The 9,651-nt window shown below is 34.4% G+C and overlaps 1 non-coding gene and 1 pseudogene across 1 annotated transcript; both read left to right on the plus strand.

Annotated features, from left to right (window-relative positions):
• The first annotated feature begins 5,885 nt into the window (after positions 1-5,885).
• On the plus strand, positions 5,886-5,990 carry LOC133833311 (small nucleolar RNA Z266). Its single transcript, XR_009892702.1, has one exon. It is a non-coding gene; the product is annotated as a small nucleolar RNA Z266 (small nucleolar RNA).
• Positions 5,991-6,209: 219 nt separating this feature from the next.
• Positions 6,210-6,306, plus strand: LOC133833313 (small nucleolar RNA Z266; annotated as a pseudogene).
• Positions 6,307-9,651: the final 3,345 nt, after the last annotated feature.

The following is a 9,651-nucleotide window of genomic DNA, read 5'->3' on the forward strand; positions in this document are numbered from 1 at the left end:
ACTCGAGGCATACAACTATCTACAAGCAAAGGGCACCAAGTAATAAGGAAACTCGCGAGATCCCCCGTCTCGCGAGCCTATCACCCACATCTCGTGAAGAGGCACTTGTGGTGCTGCGGGTGACTAGTGCCAATGACCCACGAGCCCACCTTGCATCTCGCGAGCCTCGCGAGGGACAGCCTTGCAATCGGAGGCACGTTGTGCGCCAAGGGTGTCACACACCTCGCCTCGCCTGCGCGTCTCTCGCAAGACATGGCCTCACTTAGGCACCTCATCCACCTGGGTCCACGCTGTGGGAAGAGTCTCATATAGCAAGGTGCACTTCGACATGCGCCTCGGACCCCCAGCTCCCCCAGGCGGTATCTCGCACCTTGCACCCTCGTACAGCCTCGCATAGCGAGGCCAAGTGTCTAGCATCTCGCACCACGCGGAACCTCGCACACCCAAGTGCCTCGCAAGCCCGAGGGTCTCGTACCCTCATACAGCCTTGCGTAGCAAGGCCAAGCGTCTTGCACCTCGCACACCCGAGGGTCTCGCACCTTGCACCCTCGTACAACCTCGCATATCGAGACCAAGCATCTCGTGCCTCGCACACCCGAGGGTCTTGCACCACGTGGGACCTCGCCCAGCGAGACACAATTAGCCTCGCACCCGTACATGCAGGGACAGCAGACACCTGGCGACACCACCTGGGGCATCCGCGCATCAGGGCCTCGCACCAGCGCATGCCAGGGACTGCGCCTCGCCTCGCAACACCACCATGGGCCCGCGCGCCTGGCCTCATGACACCACTTGGAGAAGGGCGTCTCACGGCCCTCAAGACATCACACGCACCAGCCACACAGTTAGGGGATTTGCGAGGGATGGCCGCACCGTTGCCTTGTGCCTAATACCCTGCGAGACGGCTTCGGACCCAACCTCATCCGCGGGTTTGCCTCGTGCTTGGGCACCCCGCGGGACCTCTCACACCTTACCCCTTTAATCCAGCTAGCAGAGTTTACCTCCCATATCTATCCTTTCCCGTCAATAAGAAATTTGATGCTTAGATAAACATAAAACGGCTAGATCAACATGCACAGCTTCAGAAGGAGAAAACATCCACTAGGTGCAGGGTACATGCATGAGTATGGAATGTACCTACAAACCTAGAGGAGTCAGAGTACGGATACAGTATCCCAGCCAGACAGGTAGTGGCAGTACAAGAATGGTACATGGTAAGGACTCCCTCAACATGCTTGACCCGACACACTACACCAAATACCCCTTTCCATAACACATGAATATAATACTAATAAAAAAGTATTATGCTAGAGTATTATATTGGGAAAATTTATGAAAAAAGGGCGGTAATATATTGCACCATTCCGCCACTTAGCTTTTTTTTTTTCATTTCTAAGACCTGAGAATTTGTGAGACCCGAGACCCATTTCCTTTCCTTCAACACTTCTGAGACCTGAGACCCATTTCCTTTCCTTTAACATTTCTGAGACCCATTTCCTTTCCTTCAACATTTCTGAGACCCATTTCCTTCAACATTTTGACACAAAGAAGAGACACATTTCTTCGGCTTGGTACGGTCTTCGAACTCCTCACTCTCTCTCTCTTCTTTCTCTATCTCTCTGTCAACCTTCGATTTCTAGTCGTTGGGCTTCTCGGATTCGTTCTTCTCTTCGATCTTGGCAAGCTAGGTAAGTATTTAGTTGTAGATGTTAGATTTATCAGTTTGAATCTCATAGAATCTATAAAATCTGTGGTTTTCAAAATTAATTTTTGATTTTCATATTGCTGGGCTTTGACTTTAAAATGTTTTTTGTTGAGTTTTATGTGTTTTGTCTTTCTGGGATATGATTAGAGTGGAGTTTTATCTGGTTAAATTCTTGGCAAAATGTCTCCTTTGTTTTATGTTCATTTTGTTGCAATTTCACTTCAGGGCTTCGTTTGAGGAGCTAGAAGGAAGCGAATGGCAAAGTTGAGGTAGGCTTTAGAGCATTCAGAAGACTCAATAGGGTTTTTCCTTTTGTTTTTGCTAACTTTCTATTTCATCTTTATTTCTATTAACACATTGATTTGGAGAATCCCTAGGTGTGTATTGTTTAACTCTGATTTTTCAGAAAGTAGTAGCAAGGAGATAATCTGGTTTTTGTTTGTCTCTATCTTTCTCTACCAAGGTATGGTCTCTCTCTCTCTCTCTCTCTCTCTCTCTCTCTCTCAAGCTCTCTATGTTAGCCTTTTTATCGGAGATCAATTTGTTTGTGATTATTTGTCTGAATTTTTTTTATTCAAGTTAGAAGTTCACTAATACTGTAGCATCTTAGTTTTTGCTTCATGAGTTTTCCTCTATTGATGGTTGAATTTTGTTATGGTTTCTATTATGGGCTTGAAAAGTTCTCCATAAATTCCACTTTGTGGTTATAGTAAAGTAGTTCTTTGTAGGTTTTTGTTATGGTTTTGTGTTGTTATACTAATAAAATTAAGTTGCTCTGAGTGAGTTAATGATTTTTTCAGTGTTTCCTTATCCCATTTCATCATCTTTAATTTATAGAACTTCGGGAGGGATTGAAGTATAAGTAAGCCTCCTGTTTTATATGAACTTTTTTTTGTATTTCGCAGTTCAAATCGTAGTATATCGACAAACTCTTCAAAAGAATGATTGCAGAGTTCTTTTATAAAAAAAAAATTATTGGTTTGCGGTTCCTCTTTTCTGGCTTTGGTAAAAATCTGGGTTGGCTTTATTATTTTCTGTAATTGGTACAAACTTAGTTGTACCAAACTAGTATTTTGAGTTGTTGGTCTCGATAGAGATGTTAAGTAGTGGTGGTGCTCAATTATAGATGACTGCTTGATCTTATATGTGTTCCTAGTTATGGTGGTGGTGGTGGTATTTTCTTTGTACCAGTGTAGTGAGGAGTTATTTAAATATTTATAACTTGATTAGTGCACATTAATATAGTTAAGGATGTGAATAACATGGTTCCCTTGGAATAAGAACAAAAGATGTGCATTATGTGTTCCTTGGAACTGAAAAGTCTTATGTGCATTTAGAGATGGTGTCTCCATTTTTTTTCCAATAAATCAATAATATACATATTATATGAATAACTTAATGAGAAGGGATGGTTTAGTTGCATATAAATTTTATAAGGTTACATTAACTTGGAAACACATCTAAGGTAGAATATGCAATTGAATAAGAATATACCATGAATATGAAAGATGGATATTACATTGAATAGCTTACATTAACTTGAAAACACATCTAAGGTTGAATATATACTTTATATATATGCATTGTTTTAATGATCCTTATACTATACATACTTGGCATATTTGATTATCAGTTTGTTGTTGGATCCCACTGTTAATTTTATGGGAAATTATAAACCATTTGGTGTATGCTATTTTCCCTCATCCATATTTTTTCTATTTGCTAGAATGATCTCATCCGTCTTCATTCGGTCTACTTCTCCTGCATTTTCCTTGCTAGAATATGGGTTGGGTTGTTTCTCTTCATTGCATTGCGTGTTGGAGCAAGAATTTGGAGGTAATTTGGATTTATGGATTCTTTATAGTTCTATAATTATTTTATTTATATCTATAAAGGGCATGAAGCCATATTTTATTAAACTACTTAAATATGCAACTGAATAAGAATATGTTTTATTCTTTGTTTTTAGATCTAGACTAGGATAATTTTTATGATTTAATGCATGAACTTATATATATATATATATAAGTTCTATTCAGGGCCAACTCCTATAATGAAGTTCACTCAACTTAACTACAGTTTGAACAATGCATGATATTCATTAATTTTTAGTACATCAAGTAGCATTGTGGGAATAATTAAATTATATAGGCACGAAAGTATCGAATCAAAATGGTGGTCTTATATATCCCTGAACACTTTGTTCATAAAAATATTTCCAATTTAGGGTGAAGCAACATTCTCTTCCAATTTATCTCTCAGTTCCCTTGTAAGTTTGGTTTTTTTTTCCTTTATCTTTCAAGTATTTATTTAGTTTTGAAATCACTGAGTTCTTTTTTTTGTTTGGGTTATGTGTTTGTTTGCAAAGGATGACAGTGATGTGGTATTGATGGCCTTTCTTTGTAGGTAGAATTAGGTTACATTATATTCAATTTGCTTAGTAGAATGATTTTTTTTTTACATGGTATTTAAAACACAGATAAATCAATCCTTAATTCTAAATCCAACTTGACCGTTGCTTTAGTTCTTTGTGCATACGATTTTATTCTTTCTTTGTGTCAATTCCTTCTAATTGTGGCAATAAAGTGAATATATTTGTTTGTTTGTCGGGGACAAAAGAAAGTCTCGCATATATCTTTAAACATTAAACTTAGTGAGGGTGTGGGCTTTTGATGTAGAAATTCACTCACACCGTCTGATTCTCTAATGAAACTTTTGTGTGTGTCAAAATTTTGCTATTGCTAATTGAAGTAAATAAAAAAAAATTGTGCTAGAACTAGATCTAATGTAAAATCTTCATGAGCAGTTAATAAAATATTAGTTTCGATGGATGGATGGATTATTTACATTATGTTATTGTTTTACCTCTGCAATTTATTGGATATTATAGCTTTTACAGTCATTATTATTCATTTTATTTAGTTACCTTTAATGTCAAGTTATACAATTTTAAATTGTAACTGTTTTGAGTAAACCATAATAATTTTTTTTTATAAATGTCACCTACTGCAGTTTTTGGAATCATTCAAATGTTCAGAACATAAAAAAGAAAAGAGAAGACACATTTCAAGAAGTATTTACTGTCCATAGAACAACATATATTTGGATATTTATACATGTAAGTGTGTATGTTAAATTGGATTTATTTGAATATTTAGTTGTATAATTTCCATTTACCTTATTAGTTCATTTTGATCAAATGGTTGGTGGACTAAAAGCTATCAGTTTGTTATATTGTTAATGTGTTTCTTTATTGATTTTGATTGCACTCATCATGATTTTGACTAAAAGCTTACGTAAGGGAGAGTAGAGGGGGCAGTTACCATTATTCTTCACAGCCCTCATTTTCAAAATCTAAAGAGAGAGAACTAGATAGCAAAAAGAGAGAACTTGTGTTCTCAAGGGGTTCAGCCAGCCTAAGAGGTTCAGCCAGCTTAAGAGTTCTTCTTAGGGTAAGTTTCAATTGAATTTTCTTTAAGGATTTTAGTATGAATATGTCCTTAGAGATCTCTTGATGTTATAAGGAATTGGAAACCAACTTTGGAGAAGGAAACTCCATAGTCTCGGGTTAGAGAATTCAAGAGCAAGGGGTAGTTAAGTAGAACCATGTTAAATTCTATTTTTCTTTAAATTTGACTATAATAATACCAAATTTATTTCTTTGAACATTTGGTGATTTTAGAGTCCAGATGGTGATATTATATTTTGATTTGGTGTTTGAAATATATTTGATGATCTTATATATGTAATCAATAAGGAATGGTCTAAAATTTAAACACTATATATATATATATATCCATAATGTGTGTGTGTATATATATTTGATGATCTGTTTTGATAAATGTTCCTTGCATATATTACTCCATTTCGGTATTGCACTCCAACTGTCTAATTTATTTAACTGAGTTACTAGGTGGATCAATTGCATTTTCTATTAGATCGAATAGAAGACTAGTGAGTGGTGGTTCTTTCTATCTATTTCTCTGAAAACCCAACAATGAGTAGCCATCATCTTTTATATATTTCTTAACTTCTTTTTTTCAATTTATTTTTTCTATATTAATGTTTTTTTTTATTTCTTTTCAAATGTACCCGATTCTCTTTCTCTTAGGTATGATTTTCCTACCTATATTTTAGATTTTTTTCAAGTGATTTATTAATTTCGATTTGATGTGTTTGGAATTGGCAAGAATGATGATTCAATTAGATGTGTGAAAAGGAGAACAAAAACTCCTTTCATGAACTCAAAACATTTGAGGCATTTGAATTGTATAACTTGTTTACCGCAACACCTATATTATGTTTCTGGTCTTAGTTGGTCACAAACACTTCCCTGGCATAGCATGTATGTGTTTGTTTGTTTTTTTTTTTTTTTTTAATTCTTTCCATTTTATTTATGTTACTTCTGGAGATATCCCTTGTTACTTTGGTCCAGTAGCTTTTTTGCTATTATATATATGTTTTGGAATGGTTTGTTTGTATTGGTTTTGGTAATTTTGTAATGGATTGGGCAAGAATGACGAATCAATTAGATGCGTGAAAGGAGAACTCTTTATTGAACTCAACTTTGAGGCATTTGAATTTTTTGACACATGCCTGTCACAACCATCCTCACCATATAAATGTCTATACTTTAGGTAAGCATTTAAATTTGTGATCGGTATTATTTATTATTTGTGGTCTTACTTTTTCTTAAATAATACAGTGGCTTTCCAAATTTCATATAAATAATAGAATGGCTTTACATTTTGTTAATTTTTTAAATTAATTTGCCAAATTGGTAAATGATTTTTCATTTGTGAATCAGCTTATTGTTACCTTTGAGTGTCGACATGCCGATCTGTGTTTTCCTTTCCTTTTAACTTCTGTAAAGAGATTATGGCCTTCTGTTGTCTGGTTAATGAATTGTTTAAAAATAATGAATTTTCTTCTTCTTCTTCTTCTTCTGTACAGTTTCTGAATCACCTTATGACCAGAGTGAGTTGGAAAGAACATAAGCAAGAATAAGTGTTGCTGCATCCTTAAATTTCACAGCCTTCTCAAGAAAATCTATCACAACTAGTAAACATTTATGGTAATTTCTGACCAAAGGATCACTCATTTAGTTTTTAATATTTACTGTACTTGCACACTTTTGATAAAAATGAATAAAGATTGTTATTTTTGTTTTGGATTCTATTATTATTTTTGCTTCTTCATGCTATCACAAACAGTCTTCCCATATCTTTGTTATCTTTCTTTGGGCAGTTGGTTGCTGCATGGAATATTATTGGTATGATCAAGAGTTTCCCTCTCCTGCCTATACCATACATTTTCCAATTTCTCACTGAAAATTACTGAAATTTTCACTTACTCAGGAGTGTTTGTTCTTATTACCCTCATTCCTTCTATTTCCACTGAGAGAGCTAGTGTCAAATATGTCTTCACTCACTTCAACACTGATAATGAGCAAGGAATCGGCGACTCGGTGACCCCAATTTTTGTTCTATGTAACAGAAGGGTCAGACTAATTCTTCTTGTTTTTCTTATTATTGTAAAACACTTGCACTATTCTTTTTACCTTGTCTTTCGTTATTGTAAAACACTTGCACTATTCTTCAGGCAGGTTTCTTCTCATTTTTCCTTAATTGATGTCCAAGAGATGGATGCAATAGTGTCAAGTTTTAATGCTTTTGAAACTGAGGAAGCAGGCCCACTAATTCTAACATGGGCAGTGTTTCTTTGTCTGATTTCATCACTTCCGGGAAAAGAAGAAAACAATGTTCTAATGGTATGCATTTCAGCTTGGCTTTTTCTTTTCCCCCCTGCACTATACTGTTACAGTATTTAATTAACGTTGTATATGCAGGAGATTGATCATATTAGCTATGTTCGTCAAGCTTTTGAAGCTGCATATTTGAGATTTTTTCTTGAGATCCTCGAGAGTGACTTATTAAATGAGTCAGATGTAAGTTATTTTAGTTTATCTAGGTTCCTATGTAATAAGTTGAACTATGTTAGTAAACACAACACTGTACTATATCAGCGTAATTGACTACGAATATGTATCACTTTTTTGTAATTACTTGTTAGTGCCTAAATAACTTAAGGTCTAGAGTTTAGTACCTGCTTGAGCTCCATATTCTATTACACCTCTCCTTTAAATGAGATATGAGATTCGATGGATCTACCCTAGAAATAATAGTATCATTCTAAATGCTTTTGTAACTCAAATCTCCCAAACTTTTAACATGCTGTCTCTTTAATTAAGCACCTGAACCAGAGATGTATTTAGGGTGAAATTGAGGCCCCTTTAACTTGAAAATGTTAATGTTTGTTTACTATAATATGTATCTATTCACTGTGTGATAGCAGTATTTTGAATTTTGAAGTATGTTCACCTGGAATTGCTTGCTTAAGTCTTATATTGTTTACAGTTTTATTATTTGATTCATATTATTTAATATTTTTAAGCATATACCTTACCTTTTATCTGCTATTGCAGGAGAAAAATGTCTCTTTCTCCATCAATTCGAGGAGAAAATGATAATTAATTTTGAAGGCTTTGTGTTGGGCAGCTATAGAATATTTTGTGGTGAAAGTAGTAACTTTTCAATATGTTGAATATTTAAGACTACTTGAATACTTAAAGAACATTTTGTTGTTGATGACAGTGTTGAATGTTTAAACTAAATTGTGGATTGTTAATACAATGTTGAATGTTTTTACTTTTTGTTATTTGAAAATTAAGTTCATTTGATGATGCTAGTATATATTAGAAAGCTAATTTTAATTATATAAAAAAAATTAAAATATAATAGAATAGATTATTGTTATATAAATGAATATATAATGAGAATTTAAACTTATTTAAATATTAAAATAATATGAAAATTGTGTTATAATAACTATTAGAATAACACTTTTTATGTAAAGAATTTTGTTATGGAAACTTCATTATATAACACAAATAATGTGTTATACTAAAGTGTAGGATAACACAAAAAATGTGTTATACTAAAGTGTAGCATAACACAAAAAATGTGTTATACTAAAGTGTAGCATAACACAAAAAATGTGTTATACTAAAGTGTAGTATAACACAAATTTATAATTATTGAAATGTGTTATATAATCAACTATAAATAATATAATTAAACACTTATCTATTTATTAAAATAACACAGAAAGTGTGTTATCGTTTACAGTATAATAACACATCTGTATAACAATGATAAACTGTTATGTAAAGTACCCTGACCTACGATAACATAGTCGGTCTTAATACATCAAAAAGTGTTATGGTATGTTTTGATAACACATTTTCAGTGTTATTAAAGCATTTTTTCTTGTAGTGACAAGTAGTGGAGGCATAATATGATACCAAGGCAGGAGTACTTTTGCAGACCCCTGACATGTACTAGAGCAGACCACCACTCTTCCAACACCACTACCACCTGTACAGATACCCAGACAGTGTACACATGTACTATCTTGTCCCTTCGGACCACAATGTATGAGGATCCATTAGAGCCCCAATATAAATAGATCATCACCCCTCCAGCAAAGGGGTGGAAAAATTCATTGTACACTCAAGCTATTAAGTAATATACAAAGGCTCACTCCATTGTTGATCTGTGTTTATCTTTTCATAAGTTCATTCAAGTTCCGATCTAAAAATCTCCATACTTACCTTTGAGTTTTCCGATCAAATTTTGTTGACGAGATTTCACCGTCAACAATTACACTATGGTTTAAAATAGTGCGTAACTTGCTAAGCAAGTCATTTGAACTTAAATGTGTAATTAAGACTAAGTAATAGTCAAGTATTAAAAGATTTGGTGAACAAAATGGTTATTTTTCATTAAAATATTAAGTTTGTACACGGGAGCCCAAAGTCAGTTTACAGACTTGTAAAAGACAAATAAAATACAACTTAGCCATCCTAAGCGACAAAACAGGGTTTA

The sequence above is a fragment of the Humulus lupulus genome, chromosome 4 (assembly GCF_963169125.1).
Source record: "Humulus lupulus chromosome 4, drHumLupu1.1, whole genome shotgun sequence".
In the NCBI taxonomy this organism is placed as follows: Eukaryota; Viridiplantae; Streptophyta; class Magnoliopsida; order Rosales; family Cannabaceae; genus Humulus; species Humulus lupulus.